The following is a 19,953-nucleotide window of genomic DNA, read 5'->3' as shown; positions in this document are numbered from 1 at the left end:
ACAGTTGTGTACATTTACCATAAATGTAGATTTTCAAGTGTATTCATTGTTCCAGTCCTGGTTTCTCTCCCTCCGTCCCCCTCTTCTTTCTCTCTCTTTCTCCTTGCTAGGAACATTTTGGTATTTACTTTATACTGGTGAGGTTCTTCCACCATAACCTGGCTCCCACTTGAGGGCTCCTGACATTTAGGGCAAGAAACACTGATGTAATGGCGTCGGCTGCCTTACTTTATACTACTGACAAGCCGACGTCAGTCCTGAAGTGACAGCAACCGATGCAGAATTACTAAGCCTCTGGTATTCGGGCTGACCAAGGGCTACCCTGGCAGGGATAACCCAAATGTGATAACTACAACAGTGAATACATTCGAACATCTACATTTATAAGTGTACACTATACTTTCTGATGCCCTTCCAGGATCGTATTCTTTGAGTGCAGGCTTCAGACTAGTCCCATGTTGACTTATCTTCCTGTTCACAAGGCTTTGTCTCTGAAATCCTTCTTCTAATCTCTCCTTTCTCTGTCTTTTCTTACAGCCAGGGAATTTCTTGGTGTTCTGGGGTTTGTGGCCTGTACTGTTCCCCATGCTTCCTCTTGCCAATCTCCATATGAGACGGCTACAATGGTTCTTCAAGTCAGTGTGGCTTCAGCATTGCCACCCCTTTGAGTCCCCGGTTCCTTTACTACTGTGTCTCATACTCGAGCTTCAGTGGGTGGATTCAACAACTTTCTCTCAATTCGGGGCTTCCCTTTCAGGCTCCATTTCTTTCTCGGGAACTGTTTACAGACATCATAGAGTTGGGGTGGGGGGCTTCTTGTGGCCCTGTAAAGGTCCAGGGTCTCTGGCCACCTCATCAAAGATCAGATCAGATTTTATCATCGTAAAACAGGTTAGTGCTCTGCTTTTAGTTCTGCCAGCTTTTCATTGACTTTTCCTCCCTAGTCCCCTCAAAGTCACCCCAGACAAAACCAGTGTGATGTAGTACATTAAGAAGCAGGGGGTTAAGCGGTCCTATTTCCTTTGTAGATGAGCACTTCAGGCATGGAATCTAGCTATCTGGTATCAAGTGACTCTTGCGGTGGTTTACGATGTTCTTCATCTCACATTGCTGCAGTCCTGACACTTGGGTAGTCCGCTGTCCACGGTCGGCCCGAATATCAAAGTATAAGGCTGACGTCGGTCATGGCGCATTTAACTGACGTCAGGACGTCAGGGTACAAATGCGCATGACCGGCGTCATATCCTCAGTCTTTTTTGCCGCATGGTCCGATGCAGAAGCAGCATTGCAAGTGCCGGTTGGCGTTCTGAGATTTTTCTATTTAGAAGTTTCAGACCGAGTTCAAAGTTGGCTAAGTACCCCGTTGGGGAATATTTTTGTTTTTTCTTGCCTCAGTCATTTACCGGATGTCAGAAAAAGTTAATAATTGCGCCTCTTGTGGGTATCAGATACCGCATAGAGATTATCATACTTTGTGTATTCCTTGCTTAGGGCCTGAGCACGACGTTGTTGGCTGTCGCTCTTGTGCTAGATTTAATAAACGCACTATAAAGAGAAGGTTGGATTGTGCTAGGTTAGTCTTTGGGAAGCGGTGCAATTATAAAATGCCGTCGGATGCTCCGGCGCCGCCTCAAGAAGCGCAAGGACAAGACAGTTAAGCCTCGGCTAGAAGAACCGTCTGTACCGGACGCTGGTTCTTTGGAGGTGTCGGTGGAGCCGGCGGCTCCACCGGAGATTTCTTTGTGTTCACAGAGTGAAACTTTATTATTGCAAGATGTGGCCTCTCAAGAGGCAAGTCAGGCCGAGGGGGCTTCTCAGGTTACTATACTCCCCTCCCTTCCTAAGGTGGTTAGGCCCTCTCCTTCTGTTACTAAGGCTTCTCCCAGGGGCAGGCCAGGTTTAGCTTCAGTTGGTATTACCCCTAGCTCTTCAGGTACTATGCCCAAGAAGCATATGCTTAAAATGGCAGAAGATTTGATTACTTTGATTAGGGGTTCTATGCCCCCTCCTGTTAAGAAACCTAGGGTAGAGCCTGAGCTGGGGGGTTTTGAGCAAGCTTCCGATGTCTCAGAGTCTTCGGCTGAAGACTTGCAGGAGTACTCTACTTATTCTGATTCTGATGTGGATGATTCTACTCCTTCTGCTACTCCTCCTGAGGATTTTTCTTTTTCAGAAACTCTTCATTCCATGAGGGAGCATTTTAAGTGGGAGGGTCAGGACTTCTCTGATTCCAGGAAACGGCTTAGGGAATTTCTGTTTTTACCCCAGCATAGGCCTTTGGCTATACCTCCTGTTTTGGATGTAGTGGAAGATGTTTTTACTGAGGCTTCTCTTAATCCTGATTCTTTGCCTCCTGCTCCTGTTAAACCGGATAGATATTACAGGGTGCCTGAAGTTCATAAGTATCTTTTTAAGAGTCCTAGGGCAGACCCAGAAACCGTTAGCCAGGGGCCTAAGGGTGTTAAGGCTTCTGTTGTTAAGAATCCGGTTCCTACAGACAAGGAGGCTAGGGCCTTGGATAGATGGGGAAAGAAAGTTTATACTTCTTCCACTCTTGCTATGAGGGCTCTGAATTGCCAGTTTCACATGTTGAAATACCAAAACTATCTCCTTTCACAAATGAAGTCTAAGGTTGATGCTCTGGCAGTAGGTATTGATTGTAAAGAGTTGCAAGATTTAGTGCATGTTTCTGAACAGGTGGGTAAGCATTCTTTGCAATGTGGTTTTGATGCTGTACAGGCCTCGTCTAGGGTGGCTGCCACTGGGACTGTTCTTCGCAGGCACGCCTGGCTGAGGGATCAGAATTTGTCTGAACATGTTAAAACAAGGATTTTAGATGCTCCTTTACAATCTGACGTGTTGTTTGGTCCTCCTGTTGAGACAGTCTTGAAGAAAATGGAAGACAAGGCTGTCTATGCAGACTGTTAAAGATTTTTTGCAGGTCCAGCCTCCAAAGTTTAGTAGAAATTGGCCTACTAAGGGGTGGACGTATCCTTCTTATGATCCCCATTCTAGGGGTAGATCTAGACGTGGTAAGGGCAGAGCTCAGGGCTCTTTCAGGCCTAGGACAGGGAGTTCTCCTGCACAGGCTTCGGGTGAGGGCAGGGGTCAGTCCTTTCGTAAGCAGACCCAATGACCTACCTTTTCAGCTGCCAGAACCTGCTCGTCTGGCAGCACCTTTGGGAGGAAGGTTGGCACTTTTCAGAGAAAATTGGAGTTTAATTACCCAGGACAGATGGGTATTGGATATCATACACCACGGCTACAGGTTTTATTTCCATACCTTGCCTCCTTTCAAAGGCATGCCAGACGTTCCTCCTCAACAAAGAATAGAGGCTCACAAACAAGTTTCTCTGTTGCTCCAACTAGGGGCCATACAGCCGGTCCCTCTGCCAGAAGTGGGCCTAGGATTTTATTCTCGCCTGTTCCTAGTACCAAAGAAGGGGAACACGTGGAGACCAATTTTGGATTTATCTATCCTCAACACTTATCTGGACATTCCCAAGTTCAAAATGTTGACGTTGCAGCAGCTTTTACCTCTGCTGGGCAAAGATCATTGGATGGTAACTTTAGATCTCAAGGAGGCTTACCTTCATGTTCCTATCAGACTCCGTTGCAGAAAGTATCTGCGTTTTCGAGCTGGGACTTCTCACTATCAGTTCTCTGCATTGCCCTTTGGCTTATCTACTGCGCCCAGAGTGTTTACGAAAGTTCTGGCTCCAGTGATAGCTTTCTTCAGACTAAAAGGAATACAGATCTATCCTTATTTGGACGACTGCCTGATTCTGGCTCAAGGAAGGGAAGAGCTTCTTCATCATTTGGAATATGTGATAGCAGTGCTAAGATGCCTAGGGTATTCTGTGAACGAAATAAAGTCCAGTCTAGTACCCTCTCAAGACATGTGCTTTCTGGGTGTGAGACTGAATACAGCAGCCCAGATGGCCTTTTTAACCCCGGACAAACAAAAGAGTCTATCCCTTTACTTCCATCAACTATCTCATCAGTCCGGGCTGACTGCAAGGACAGTCCTTCAAGCCTTAGGGTTCATGGCATCTTGTATTCTGGTGCTTCCCAATGCCAAACTGCATATGAGGAAGCTACAATGGTATCTAAAAATGTATGGACACAGCACTGCCAGGATCTGGACACTGTCATTCAAATAATACCTTGCATTCAGAAGGAATTTTTGTGGTGGGCTCAGGAATGTCACCTAAACAAGGGACTCTCTGTGACCCGGCCAGAGGCGAGTCAGATTTTAACGACAGATGCCTCGGACAAAGCTTGGGGAGCTCATCTAAATGGAAAGTGGATACAAAACAAGTGGCCTGTCAGACTACAACATCTACATATCAACATGAAGGAGATGTTAGCAGTCCAGTTTGCATTAATAGCTTTCAAGGAATTCCTTCTTCCAGGACAGGTGTTGATTCTAACAGACAACACAACTGTCATGTGGTACATCAACAAGCAAGGGGAACGATTCTTATCCTCTATGCAGGCAAGCAATGATTTTGTGGGAGACTGCTCTCAGTTTACAGCTCAATCTTCAGGCAAGGTTTCTGCCGGGAGCACAGAACTCCTTAGCAGATGTGTTGAGCAGACGGATTATGGATCCCCACGAGTGGAAATTGGATCCTCATGTATTTCAGAAATTGACAGTGTCATGGGGAACTCCAGACATAGATCTGTTCGCTTCTCCACTGAGCCATCAGCTGCCAAAGTTTTGCACAAAAAGGTTTCATCCCACAGCTTGGAGAGTGGATGCTCTTTCTTTCAATTGGAGCAATCTTCATGTGTATGCCTTTCCACCTCTGCCTCTCCTCCCAAAGGTACTTCTGAAGGTCAGACAGGACAAGCCAAGGATGATTTTAATAGCTCCAGATTGGCCTCGACAGCACTGGTACCCATTACTAAGAAGTCTAGTACGGAAGCCTCCATGGCCTTTGCCTTCGATTTCACACCTGTTGTCGCAGGTGGACAGCCATTTGCTCAATGTCAAGCTTCACTCTCTGCACCTAACGGTCTGGCATATTCTGTTTTGAACCATAATGGGCCTCCACTTCCTCAGCAAGTTTTGAATGTTATTTTGGAAGCTAGAAGGCCTAGTACAAGGAAAGTGTACGCTGATAAATGGAAGAGATTTTTATTTTGGAGTGCAGCAAAAGATTTTGATGTTTCTGAGCCTAATTTGTGTGTGGCTCTTCAATATCTTACTGAGTTACTAGACAAAGGTTTGTCTTTCTCTTCTATTAAAGTTCATGCTGCAGCAATTTCAGCTCACTATGATTGCGACCCGCCATTGTTTTCTCATCCTTTGTTCAAGCAATTTCTTAGAGGGGCAAAGAATATAAGACCCCCAAGAAGAGCTCCTACTCCTGCTTGGGATCTCAATTTTGTGTTGGAGAAACTCACTCTACAACCTTTTGAGCCTGCAGCTACTGCTGAGTTGAAATATTTATCATGGAAAACTGCTTTTTTGTTGGCCATTACCTCTGCAAGACGGGTTTCTGAATTACAGGCCCTTATGGCAGTTGAGCCTTTCTTGATTTTCCATAAGGATAGGGTATCATTACGTACTAATCCTTCCTTTATGCCTAAGGTGGTTTCTAGTGTGGCTCTAAACCAGACTATTCATTTGCCTACTTTTATGCAAATCCCCAAAATAAGGGGGAAAAGATTTTGCACGCTTTGGATGTACACAGGCAGTTGCGTTATTATTTGGACAGAACTAAAGGGTTCAGGCAGTCTCAGCAGTTGTTTGTTTCTTTTGCTTTGAGTTCTCAGGGCAAGCCTGTGTCAAAACAAACTATTTCTAAGTGGATTGGGTTTTGCATTGCTTTCTGTTATTCCCATCATGGCAAGGAGGTTCCAGCTGGGATTAGGCCTCATTCCACTAGGGCTACTGCCACTTCAACAGCTTTTGAGGGGAGTGGCAACCAAGGATATTTTGGAGGCAGCTACTTGGAGTTCTGTGCATACTTTCTCTAAGCATTATCACCTGCCACTTTACTCTAAGTCCAGGGCTGGTTTTGCCACTGCGGTTTTGCAGGGCATTTTGGCAGCTCCTGCTTCCTTATAGTTAGCCATCCTCCCTTACCTCTGCTTTGGGATTCTACCCAAGTGTCAGGACTGCAGCAATGTGAGATGAAGAACATAGTACAGTTTTGTACCTACCATAAATGTAGATGTTCAAGATCCACATTGCTGCAGTCCCATTTACCCTCCCTCCTTCCCCTCTGTAGTTGGAGGTGGTTGTGTGGGTTGGGTTGTACATATTGTATATATTGTATATGTATTATACATATAGTTAGTGCAAGGGTGGTTGGTTATTTGTTTGCTGTCTTTTGGTTTTGACCTTTGTTTTTAAGGTCTTCTGACATCTGGGGCAAGAAAAGACTGAGGATATGACGCCGGTCATGCGCATTTGTACCCTGACGTCCTGACGTCAGTTAAATGTGCCATGACCGACGTCAGCCTTATACTTTGATATTCGGGCCGACCGTGGACAGCGGACTACCCAAGTGTCAGGACTGCAGCAATGTGGATCTTCGAACATCTACATTTATGGTAGGTACAAAACTGTACTTTCCTCCATAGCACAGTCTAGTGGCACACTCAATGAACAGATCCAGAACACAGGCTCACAAATGGATGCTTCACAGAGATACGTTTCTGGACATAATCCATTGGTGGGGTATTCCTCAAATAGATATTTTTTGCCTTCCTTCTGAGCAGACAATTTCCTCTGTTCTATTCAAGTGTACCAAGTCCTCTGACTTGGAAAGTGAGCACCCTGTGTTTTCTTTGGAAAGGAAGGTCTGCACAGATTCTGGCAGCACTCTTCCAAAAATCTTGCTGGTAACTCCCTTATGGCTCAGGCAGCATTGGTTACCTCACCTTTATCACTTGGGAAGGAGTAGTCACCAGGTTCATAGGCGTGCACTAGGCTAATGGCCCTGGAGCCTTTACAAGCCTAACCCATAGAAGTGCCCTGGCATTGTGCTGCCTGATGTTAGTTGCCATTGCCTCTTTCAAGTAGAACCACTGGAGTGATCTCCTGGGTAAACTTTCTATTTCCCATCCACTCATCAAGATTTCTCTTGAAGAGGGCCAGTGAGGTACTCTGCTTGACATGTATGGAACTCTATTCCAGAGCATGGGCAGTCTTTGGGTGAGGAACCCGTCCCTCCAGCATGTTCTGTTGATTGTGGTAATGAGGTTGACGTCTCTGGGGCATGTGGTGTGGAGGGATTGTGATTTCTTTAGATGTAGCATTTCTAACGGAGCTGGGTCAGACATGGCTTTGTAGGTCAAGCCGAGATTGCCTCTTAGTAGACGATATGAGACCAAGAATAGCTTGAGTTTTTTGAGTCTGTACATGTAGGAAATGTGTTTAAGGCCCTGGATCCTTTTTGTGAGGTACTTTTGTGGCCTTTCCAGCTGTTGCATGTGTCTAGTCAGGTACATGCCAAATAGGGCATTATATTCGATGATTGGCCTAATGAGGGACGAGTAGAGAGAGATGATGACCTCTTTCTTCCTGGGTGCAAAACCCTTGGTAATGAGATGTGCCACATAAAAGGACTTTCTGTTCACAGTGGCAATGTGGTGGTCGATGGAGAGCTTGCTGTCCCTCTTTGTCCCCAGATCTCTTGTAATGCCTTCGGTGTTCAATGGGCTCCCATCGATGTGGAAATTGGTGGAAACTGAGTTTTTCCCAAAGGGGATGATGACGCATAGGTAGGATGCTGCTCAGGGCTAGAGTCATACCTACCTGGGCCACATAATCCGAGAGTTCCTCCATGTATCTTTTCACCAGGGAGGTGCATCTCAGGTCATTCACACCCACATGGACAGTGCCATAGTCATACTTGTACTTGTTGTGGAGTGACTTGAGTGCGTGTATTGTCTGTCGGATTCTGTCACCTGATAGCCAGCTGACTGTTACCTTCTTATTCAGCCTAGTGAGTGGGACATCAGTGTGTCTCGCTATTGAGTCATTTATGATTAGTCTATTGGGCAAGCTGTTTTACCTTAGGGGCTTAAGTTGAGGGGCGCACTGTGTAGGTGAGCTATGTGTCTTGTGGTTTGTGCTGTGCTGTGGTGGTCGAGTGCGTTTCTGTGTTGGAGGTCTCTGCTGTTTGGTTAAATTTCTGTTGAGAGCCTTTGCGAAGGTGGGTGTGCGGTTTGTGTTTTTATGTGAGAGCTGTGATGTTGGGTGTTCTGGAGGGCTATGTGTTGCATGTGGTGTGGTGCAGGTGTTGGCCTTTTCCTCTTGACCAGCTATTCCAGGCTTTGCTTGAGAGTGCATGCCTTGCAATTTGAATGTACAAGTGCATCTCTCACAAGTCAGTGTTGGGAGGTAAGAGGAAAGGGTTGGCTGTGTACATGAGGCAGTTGCTACACTGCCTCAGAATGCCCAAGTTCACCAGGTTAATAGGAGAGAGCACAGGGAACTGACCATTAGACATGCCAGGAGGTATGGTCATTATTACTAAATACTGGAGCTGTTTCCTTATATATTCTTTTACAGGAAAATTGTCACTCAACGTGTCTGAGTCTGTACAGAGCACTGCCAAACACTTGAAGGGAAGCTAATACGTAGACCCTGAAAATTTAAGGACTTGGTATTTAGACAGTTATTCTGAAGTTAGAAAGAAAGCAAGCAGTACTTACTAAAAAATAAAGAATTAGCTTGTCAAGAATGATGAAAAGAGGGGAGTCACTTGAATGGCTACTGCCTGGCTACTACTAATGCTGGTGTCGGCACAGCTTCACTCTGTTTGGATACAATACTCCTTTGGTTCTTCTCTCATCAGAAGCAAAATGTTACCACCGATCCCAAGAAGAGAAGCAGGCCACGGTTTGTTTGGTGATCCACAATCTTGTCCCAGATGATGCAAGGGTCTGCAGGCATATGCAGCCTTTTTCTGGTAGATGCCTTGAATAGCAACCAGACCAATCAGGTACATTAAGCACAGACGCTCACTCTCCAACCAGAAAGAGTCCGGAATCAGTGCACTCTGCTCCTACTCTCACCAGGATCAAAGCTGTCGCCTATAGCGCAGTTATTAAGCTTTCTGGTGATCAGCAGTCTCCAGGAAATAATATAACTGCACTCCTTCTCTCACCAGGAGAACGCAGAAGCACTAATCCCAAAATGACTACTGAGAGGCAGAATGTGGGCTCTACAATAACTGGTGGTCATGCAGTAGATGCTTAATGGTAAGATGAAAAAAATGGTTTATCCTAAACACTGCAATGTGCACTAGAGGAATTAGATGTGAAAGTGGGTAACGTAAGTTTTACCTGTTTAATAAGTTTTAGTGGAGAGTTACTATTTTTAAAACAGCAAGGTAGATTGAAGGGTGGGTGGTCACTTTTGTATTCTTGTACTATATAATACAGTAGAATGGCCAGTATAAATTTAAATAGTTGAAGGGGAGTGTTTTCACAAAATGATAATTTTGTGCGTACTCACACGAGCCAGTAAAAGCAGAAAGGAAATGAGATATATGGTAAAATTAACATAAGGGGCAAACAACTAGAAAGGCAGTGTTAAGAACACAACAGTAAGCAGCTGGGAGGGTGGGAAAATTTTGTCTGACTTGCAAGACACAGAACTGTGGTCTCTTCAAGTTTTAATATGCAGTTAAAAGCAGAATACAAGTAAAACACAGTGTAAAGAAAACAAATCACATTATATAAAATAGAAAAAGGCAATAAAGTAATACAAAATACATCAAATAAAAAGCAAACTAAACTTTCCCTCACAGCAAACTTTAGCAGAGTCTGGGTTAGCCTTTCCAGTAAAGCTCTGAAATGTTTTATTTTACTCCTTAAATAGAAGGTTTAGTTCCTAGTTCCACCCCTCAGTTCACAGGGTGCATCTTCTCACCCAAGACAGAGAGTTCTCTTATCCTCCCTCACTTGTTCACTCTTCAAATGACACTGGACGATAGGGTTTTTTATTCCTTTTTAGGCATCTCATTTCTGAGGATGTGCTGTTGGTTCTGCAGGAAGCCAGGAAATCATACATGTCCATATGAAAAGATTTTCTATCTGGTGCCTCTCTCGCCATTAGGATCTGCTGTCAGTGTGGGTTCCTCTTGATGTCCTTTTATTCCTATGTTGCCGTATTCTTAGTGTGGGATTCCACGTCTCAAGCGACCCGAACATTGTCTCTTATACAAAAGCTTAAGCCTGGTTGCTGTAGATGCGTGGGATGTCACACGTAGGGCCGTAAACCAGGGGCCTAAAATGTCTTTCTTGCCGTGCGGTGCCCGAAGCCGAAGCAGTTTGCAAGTGCCGGTCGGCCGACTCCTGAAATTTTCCATTTTCGAGTTTCAGAACCGAAGTCTTCAAAAAAAAAAAAGACAAGTACCCCCCGTTGGGGATCTTTTTTCTTGCTCCAGCCGATGTCAGTAAAAGTTAACAATTGCCTTACCTGTGGAAAGCAAATACCTCATAAAGATTTTAATTCGTACTGCATTCCTTGCTTAGTCCCAGACGACGGCATCCCTCGCTTTCAGTTTTGTGCCTTGTTCAACCCCCGAACTATTCGTCGTCGAGCTATCTGCTACTTTAGCCATTAGGGCTTTAAATTGCCAGTTTCATATGTTAAAGTGCCAGCAGCATATTATGAGACTACTTAAACAGAAAATGATGTTAATTCCTGACTGTGCTGAACATAAAAGAATTACAGGATTTAATGCATTCTGCAGAACCAAGTTGGTAAACCTACTTTGCAGCAAATTATTTTGGTACTTGGTATAACTACCCAGAAATGGCTTCATTAAGCCATCCAACTACCAATCTTCCAAAAAAGTAAAGATAAAGAGCCCACATAGGTCCAAAACTGCCGACGACGCTTCCGTTAAGCTAGTCGCCAGTCCACCGGTACTTAGTGAGGCGCTTTCGCAGCCCCTGATACCCACTACTTCAAATTTGCAGGCCTCTACTGAGACCCATTTGGAGTCCGGTATGCCACGAGATGCTTCTTTGACTATGGAACCTGCAGATGTCTCTACCATGGATGGGTCAGGAGCCGCTGTGCAGGCACCGGCTTCTGAGGGTGTATTCAGACTTAGACTTGCATTTTAAACCTACGCCATCTTCTTCATCCAGGCCTAAAACTCGATCCACGCCTAGAAAACCAATGTCCAAATTGCATGCTCAGGCTCATATGCCTAAAAAACAAATGCTTAGAATGGTCGAAGACCTTATTACCTTAATTAGGGGAAGCCAGCCTTCTCCTTCTAAGAGACCTAGAACTGATTTTCCTTCTGATTCTTTTGATCAGGAATCTGATCATCTGAAGTAGTTAACTTCATTTGTCAGCACCTTTGGGAATAGGATCCGACCTCGGATCCGAGCCGGCAATCTTTCATAGCTTAGATCCGAGCTCCTAGCTCCTCCCCTTCACCCATAATCCCCTGCCATCCCTGACTGACCTCAGATCTAGTTTGCCACGCTTCTTGTCAGCAGCTAGATTCTTGAGCTCCTGGTATCGCAGGGTTTTGTAAGAGGAATTTCTCATTTTTTGTTATCCCCCTTAAGTGTGTGTGAGCGTTGAGTGCTCAGGTTCCTTTTTTGGTGTAAAACTTCCTAGTTTAAACCCTTTAGTTAAACTTTCCCTCCCTCCCCTTCGCTGGTCGTTAGTTTTTGTGTGTTTGGGGCCTAACGAGTGGGTTTTCTTTAGGATGTCTGAGGCCCCAAAACCCATCTTTTCTAAGTGCACCAAGTGTGGCCATAAGCTCTCCCCAGCGGATGGCCACACTCTGTGTGTACGGTGCCTTGGGGTTGAACACCTTTCCTCTGGGTGTTCTATCTGCGTGGCGTTCAACCCCAGGGCACTGAAGGACCGGAGGTCGAAGTTAATCCTAGCGGGACTTTTGCCCCCGGATTTGGCTTCGGCCTCCGGTGCTTCTGTGGTTTCCTCCCCGGCGGGCACTCCTGCCTCTCTCCTTCCAGTCAGGACTCAAACTCCCATTGCAGCGCCGGAGGAGAGGGAGGCCTGGAAAGAGAAAAGGAGGGAGAAGCACCACAAGCGGCGGGCCGAGGCCTCCACTTCGGCCCCCCTGGCTAAGTGGTCTTCTCCCTGCAGGGCTTCTAGGTCTCCTCCTTCTTGGCTCCGGTCTCCGTGCTTCTCACCGGACCTCGAGGAGGAGGAGACCCGATCTCCATCGAGGTCATCGAGGCGGCACTCCAGGCCAGCCTCGGTGGCCTCTTCGAGATCAACTCGCAGCCTTTCCAACGCAGATTTGGACCGGATGATGCAAAGGTTTCTCCAGGCCCAACTGCAGATGGGAGTGCTCCTGCCTCCCCCCCCCCCCCTCTTGGGGGGAGCTCGACACCCTTCTTTGCTCCGATAGCACCTTCTCCGACCCGCTTCCCAGGTTCGGAGCAGAGCAACCGTGGAGCCGGGGGTGGGTCGGCGCCGACCGTATCGGGTACTTCGGCGCCGACTCTTCCCTCGAGCCTGTCGGGTCCGTTTTTGTCGGAGCCGTGGGCTGAGCGTCGGAAGTGAAGGAATCAGTGTGTCTTCGGCCACGTCTAGGTCGGAGCACACTGGTCCGTCTGATCAGATGGCTTTGGCGCCAACCCCGATCCGTCCATCGGATCCGAGCGAGGGTTTGCTCTCGTATCCCAGAGAGAGCGGCTCTCCCTCGGCTTTCGATGTGGTGGAGAGGGCACTGTCGAGTGCTTCCAGGCCCCCAGTCCTTGCTTCGGCTCCGCCCCGCACTCCCTCTCTGTTGTGTCCGGCTTCCATCATCCGGCCCCAGAGACAGCCTGCTTCGATGTCCCAGGTCGTTCCCTTGGAACAGGACGTGGCTGGTGAGACGTCCTCGGACAGCCCCCCCGAGGATGTCCCTCACCAGCGAAAGTGCAAGAGGAGGCACGTGGACTCCCCCGAGTCCTTGACAGATGACACTGATTTGGATGAAGGGGAAGGCTCCCCTAGGTCACCCCCCGAGGATGTCTCCTTCGGAGACATCATGGAAATGCTCAGGATAAGAGGGGGGTGGTCTGCCCCCAAGGCTTTCTCGGACGAATCCGTGTTCCTGGTGGCATTCGATGCAGGCCCATCTACCTCTTGGGTGTCCCCTTCGCCCGACCCCTTAGCGGACCTTATTACCACTAGGGCGTGAAAGGAGCCGGACACTGTGGAGCCAGTCCCCAGACGCCCGGACAAGATACTTAGTCCTCCCTCCGAGAGGTCCCATTGGAGCAAGGGTCCCCTCGTAGATGCCATGTTGGTGGCAGCATGCAACCAATAGGGAATTAGCTCAGGAGAGTCCCTCGGTCCATCCACCGAGCATGAAGTCCCGTTTGATGGACCGTTTAGGAAGTGGGCTTTTTAGTTCAGCGACCTTCTCGGTGAGGTCTCTGAACTACATGGCACATGTTATTCCACTGCAGTGGGACCTTATCAAAGAGTACGCTGCGTCGCCCCCGGAGTCAGTGTCGGTGGAGGACAAACGGTTGTACTCCACTCGAATGGCCACACTCTGGTCCATATCTAACACCTCTATGCGGCTGTTGTCCCACGCCACCGCGGGAGCCGCTAGAGCCAGCGGAACAGGCCTAGTCATGCGGCGTCAGGCCTGGCTCCGGCATTGCGATTTCGCGGGACCCTTCAAGGCATCATTTGCGAATGCCCCTTTCGATGGTTCTGCCCTGTTTGGCAAGACCGTTTGCGAGACTTTGGTCCAGAGCGAAAAGGACGGGAAGACGTCTGCCGTCGGAGTCCGCTTCTCTGCTCCCCAGAGGTCCTTCTCCAAGAACCAAAAGGGACAGAAGAAGATGTGGTTCCGGAAGTCGCAACAATCCCAGTCCGCGCCAGACCCCCAGTCCTTCCGTGGCAGAGGAGGACAGGGTGGACGCTGCCCTAGAGGCAGAGGGGGCCCGAGGAATGGTGGGTCCAAAGAAGCTTTCTCTGACCGGCCCACCCAGCGACCCTGAGGGGTTGCCCAACTGCTCCTCTCTGGAGGCAGTCGGGGGACATTTTTCGAGGCACCTGGCAGCTTGGGAGTCCATCACAACAGACCGCTGGATGCTTCGCATCATATCCAGAGGATACCAAATTCCCTTTTCTCACATCCCTCACCAACCAAAACGCCTCCCCGATGTCCCACCCGATCAGAGGGAGGCTGCAGCTGCGGAAATTCAACAGCTCTTAGGAAAAAGAGCCATCCAACACGTCCCCCCAGACCAGTTCGGATAGGGTTGCTACTCCAGGTTCTTTTTGGTGCCAAAAAAGACAGGGGACTTAAGGCCAATCCTCGATCTCTCCCTCCTGAACCTGTCAGTAACCAAAGAAAAGTTCCGGATGGTCACCCTTCAATCCATTCTCCCCCTGTTGCGAGAGAGCGACTGGATGTGCTCGATAGACCTCAAGGATGCGTATTACCACATATTGATGGACAAACGATCCAGGAGGTTTCTCCGCTTCCGGCTAGGAGCCAGTCATTATCAGTTCAGGGTCCTTCCCTTCGGTCTCACCTCAGCCCCCAAGGTGTTCACCCAGGTTTTAGCAGTGATAGCGGCCCACCTGAGGCTTCATGGAATGCAGGTGTTCCCATACCTAGACGACTGGCTCCTGACCGCCCCAACAAGGCATCTACTCTTCTCAGCCAGGAATTACTTTCTCCACCTTGCTCCCCGGCTGGGGATCACCGTCAACACGGACAAATACTTTCTCAACCCGACTCAGGTGACAGACTTTATCGGGGCCAGATTAGACACCAACAACTTACTAGCCTTCTTAACCACCGAACGACTTCACACCCTGAGGCTTCATGTGCGGGCTATTTTACTATCGGCTCCCCCGGCGGGATTGTTCCTGAGGGAGCTGGGCTCCATGGCGGCCGCAATTACCCTGCTGCCCACAGCTCGCCTGAACATGAGGGTTTTGCAGTGGACTCTCCAAGTCCAATGGTCCTTCCGTCGATACCCTTTCAGTCACCCCATTCCCCTCAGCAAGGCTTTCAAAAGGGCTCTCGCATGGTGGTTACAATCACCGGACCTCCAAGCGGGACGCCCTTTCTCCATGGCCCCTGCTCTCGCCACCATGACCACGGATGCCTCTCGCCTCGGGTGGGGGGGGCATTATGCGGGCAGGACGGTCCAAGGCACGTGGAACGATAGAGACCTCATTGCATATAAATGTTCTAGAGATGAGGGCAGTGCTGTTGTCGTTGCAAGCACTTCAGAGCCTTCTTCCTACAGGAACAGTTGCAGTTCAGTCAGACAACATGTCGGTGGTCTTTTACATCAACAAACAGGGGGGAACCAGGTCCTACCCACTCTGTCGAGAAGCTATGAGAGTGTGGGAATGGGCGATCTCCACCAACCGCTTTCTTAATGCAACTCACATTCCGGGTCGGGCCAACATCCTGGTGGACAAATTCAGTCGCACCATACTGTCGCCTTACGAGTGGTCTCTCAATCCCCAGGTAGCGAAGCGGATATTTGCCGTATGGGGACAACCCTGTTGCGATCTCTTCGTCTCTCCTTCAAACACGAAATGCAACAGCTACTTCGCTCTAATTCCCCCCGCCGGGGAATTCATAGGTTCATAGGTTGGTACTAGGCTATCAGCCCTAGGGCCTATACAAGCCTAGCCATAACAATTCCCTGGCTATTTCTTCCCACATTATTTACTTTCCTGGACCCCTGTCAAGCAGGGCGACTGAAGTGATCCCTGGGGTGAATTTCCTTTCTCCCATCCAATCGTCAAGGTTCCTCTTGAAGCAGTCCAAAGAGGCACTCTGCTTGACATGTATGGGCAATCTATTCCAGAGTCTGGGGAGTCTCTGGGTCAGGAACCTATCCCTCCAGCATGTTTTGTTTATTGTGATGACAAGGTTTAGATCCCTGGAGCGTGTAGCTCTGAGGGATTGGGATTTCTTTAAGTGTAGCATGTCCAACAGCTCTGAGTTTGACATGGCCTTGTATGTTAAGCAGAGATCGCCTCTGAGTAGACGATGTGCGACAGAGTATAGCTGGAGTTTTTTAGAGACCTAGAGACGCTCTGGTGCATGCTTGGCCTCCTGGTCTACTCTTTGCTTTCCCTCCTCTACCTCTGATGCTGCAGCTTCTACAGAAAGCCATTCGGTTGGGGAGCAAAATGATCCTCATTGCCCAATTCTGGCCTCGTCAAGCTTGGTTCCCTTACTTCTGGTCTCATCTGGTGAATCCGCCTTGGATTCTAGATCCCCTTCCGGATCTGATTTCCCACCCCCTAGGCCTCCCAGTCCCGAACCTGGACAATCTCAAGCTTACGGCTTGGTTGCTCCAGTTCCACTCGTAGCTAGGACTCCCGGTATCTCCTCCCCAGTTAAAGCTATCCTATTAGCAGCACACAAGCCCTCTGCTAGGAAAGTCTGTAGGAGTAAATGGAAACGTTTCGCTATTTGGGTGGAGCATCAGAACCTAGACCCTTTCACAGCCCCGTTGCCCGCCGTCCTGGATTTCCTTTCAGGGCTTTTTCATCAGGGGGCTAGCTGTTCCACAGTCAAAGTTCAACTAGCAGCTATCTCTCTCTACCACGTGGGACATGAACTGGGTCCATTGATCACCACGAAGTTATGTAAGACCTTTCTGAAGGGCACCTTCCTACTCGGACCTCCAATAAAGGAAGTAGTGCCTCCCTGGGATTTGACTTTAGTACTTCAGGCCTTGACAGCTCCCCCCTTTGAACCTGCAGCTCCAGCTGATCTCAAACATTTGTCATGGAAAACAGCCTTTCTCGTCGCTATTACTTCAGCTAGGAGGGTTTCTAAACTTCAAGCCCTATGTGTAAAACCTCCTTATTTGACCTTCCACAAGGATAGGGTTTACCTCAGGACCAATCCCTCGTTCCTTCCTAAGATTGCCTCTGAGGCACATATTAACCAATCCATTAATCTGTCAGTTTTCTTTCCTGAATACCAGAACAAAGGAGAATACAAACTGCATTCTTTAGATGTGCATAGACAGCTGCATTTTTACATTCATAGAACGGCTGGTCATAGACAATCCGACCAGTTGTTCATCTCCTTTGCAAAATTTAATTTAGGCAAATCTGTGTCGAAGGTCACCTTGTCGAGGTGGATTTCACAATGCATCCTTTTGGCTTATGAAAGTTCTGGCAGGCCCGCACCTCAGGGAGTCCGTGCCCACTCTACTCGGTCCATGTCTACTTCTGCTGCCTTTCGGTCTAGAGTACCCCTGGATGATATTTGCTCAGCAGCCACTTGGGCTTCACCTCATACCTTCATCAACCATTCTAAATTGGATATTATCTCTAGAGGGAGAGCATCCTTTGGCTCTGCAGTGCTCCGGAACATCCTTCCATGAAGGCCGCCCAAGGTACAGGTAGCTGGGGACTCTGTCCCAAAGGTGCTGACAAATGAAGTTAACTACTTCAGATTAAGAAGTTATGTACTCCCCATAAGGTTCCATCTGAGTAGGTAGACTTCATTTGTCTGCAACCGTCCCACCCTCCTTCCCCCTGACCTTCGGATGTTATTTGGCCAGACGTTTTCACTCTGCCCTTTAAGGAAGGTAGTTAGTTTCCATTTTCAGCCTTATTGTTTATGGGCAAACTTGATCTGAGGTCACTCAGGGATGGCAGGGGATTGTGGGTGAAGGGGAGGAGCTAGGATCTCGGATCTAAGCTATGAAAGATTGCCGGCTTGGATCCGAGGTCGGATCCGATTCCCAAAGGTGCAGACAAATGAAGTCTACCTACTCAGATGGAACGTTATGGTGAGTACATAACTTCTTCTTTCTGTTCCTTCTGGTGAACATGATTTGCCCTTACCTACGTATGAGGATTCTTAAGCAGAGGATTCCATTCCCTCTGCTTCCCCTCCAGAAGATTTTTCTTTTGGTGAAACCTTGCACACTCTTAGGGAGCATTTCCGCTGGGAAAGCCAGGATTACTCTGACTCCAAAAAGAGGCTTAGGGAATTCTTACTCCTTCTTCAACACAGGCTTTAGCTATCCCGCCTGTTCTGGACATTGTAGATGATGCTTCCTTGGAATCTAGCCTTTCCCCAGGCACTTTACCTTCTGCTCCCAGAAAACCTGACCGGTATTACAGAGTACCTGATTCTCACAAGTTCCTGTTCAAGAATCTTACTGTGTATCCAAAGACCATTTTCCAAGGACCAAAAGGCATTAAGGCTACTGCTGCCAAAAATCCTACCCCTTTTGATAGAGATTCTAGAGCCTTGGACAGATTGGGTAAGAAGGTATACACTTCTGCTACTTTGGCCATTAGGGCTTTAAATTGCCAGTTTCATATGTTAAAGTGCCAGCAGCATATTTTGGGACTACTTAAACAGAAAATGATGTTAATTCCTGACTGTGCTGAAAATTACAGGATTTAATGCATTCTGCAGAACCAAGTTGGTAAACCTACTTTGCAGGGTTGTTTAGACTCTTTAGAAGCATCTTGCAGGGCTGCTGTCACTGAGTCTGTACTTAGAAGGCATGCTTGGTTTAAGGAGCAAAACTTGCCAGATCATGTTAAAGCTAAATTACTGGATGCTCCCTTAAACTAAGACCACCTGTTTGGCAACAAAGCAGAAGAAATCCTCAAAAGGATGGAGGAAAAATCTAAATCTATGCAAACTGTTAAAGATTTCCTACAAGTACAGCCTCCCAGATTTAGTAGGCATTGGCATTCAAAGAAGTGGTCCTTTCCAGTCTCTTCCAGGCCTTCTCAGTCCAAACCCAGGAACAGCAGACCACCCAGATTACAGTCTCAGGCTGCGCTCAGGCCTAAGCAGTGGGGGGCTCCCACTTCCAAAGCATTGAGTAATAAGCCACGCCCTACGGAAAAATGGCACAATGACTTACCCTTAGCCCTTCCAAGCCCTGCTCAACTGCCTGCTCCCTTAGGAGGAAAACTCACCCTGCATGCAAAAAAACTGGGAACTCATTACCCAGGACAAATGTGTTCTAAATATAGTTTCCCAAGGATACAGATTCCCACTTCCACACCCTACCAACCCCAAACGGTTGGCCAGACCTACCCCCAAATCAGTGGGTGGAGGCCCAGCAGCAGGTTCTCTCTCTTCTAAGTATCAAGGCTATTCAACCTGTCCCAGCAGAACAAAGTGGACAAAAGTTTTATTTAAGACTTTTCCTGGTACCCAGAAAAGATGGCTCCTGGCATCCTATCCTGGACCTCTCCATTCTAAACACCTTCCTGGTAATCTCAAAATGCTAACTCTTCAGCAGCTGCTTCCTGTGCTAGGCAAAGATTCCCGGTTGGCAACCTTAGACTTAAAGGAAGCTTACCTGCACATTCCAATAAGGGAATTTTGCCGGAAATACCTATGCTTCAGGGCAGGCTCCATGCACTTTACTTTGGTTTATCTACTGCACCCAGGGTATTCACAAAGTGTCTAGCTCCAGCCATTGCATTTTGCAGGCAGGGAAATATTCAAATATACCCATACTTGGGCGATTGTCTGATTCGGGCAGAAAGCCAGGACTTCCTATTAAAACATCTGGCATTCGTAAAGAAACTTCTAACCTCACTGGGGTACACCATAAACAAAAAGAAATCTCACCTAGTACCCTGCCAACAGATTATATTCCTGGGAGCAAGCTTAAACACAACTTCCCAGATGGCTTTCCTCACTCCAGAGAAACAAGTTTATTTGACAACCTACTTCAAACTTTTGGCCACAAAGCCCCTGATATCTGCAGCGAAAATTCTGCAAGCCCTGGGGTTCATGGCCTCTTGCATTCTATTAATTCCATATGCAAGACTGCATATGAGGAAGCTACAATGGTATCTAAAAAGCCTATGGAGTCAACATTCTCAGGACTTGGAATCAATGATAGTTATCATTCCTTGTATAAAGACAAGAGTTCCTTTGGTGGGCTCACTTTCACTCTACCCCCTGCCGCCCAAACCCTAACAATAGACACATCAGACTATGCATGGGG

At 47.8% G+C, this 19,953-nt stretch overlaps 1 protein-coding gene across 1 annotated transcript in view; it reads left to right on the top strand.

Annotated features, from left to right (window-relative positions):
* Positions 1-19,953, top strand: part of USP7 (ubiquitin specific peptidase 7) — a 3,814,244-nt gene that overhangs the window by 2,707,792 nt on the left and 1,086,499 nt on the right. The window lies entirely within an intron of this gene.

Source organism: Protopterus annectens, chromosome 12.part0 (assembly GCF_019279795.1).
Source record: "Protopterus annectens isolate FY-2018-M chromosome 12.part0, PAN1.0, whole genome shotgun sequence".
Classification (NCBI taxonomy): Eukaryota; Metazoa; Chordata; order Ceratodontiformes; family Protopteridae; genus Protopterus; species Protopterus annectens.
Note: the sequence above shows the minus strand (reverse complement) of the source record. Positions and strands in the feature narration are given on the sequence as shown.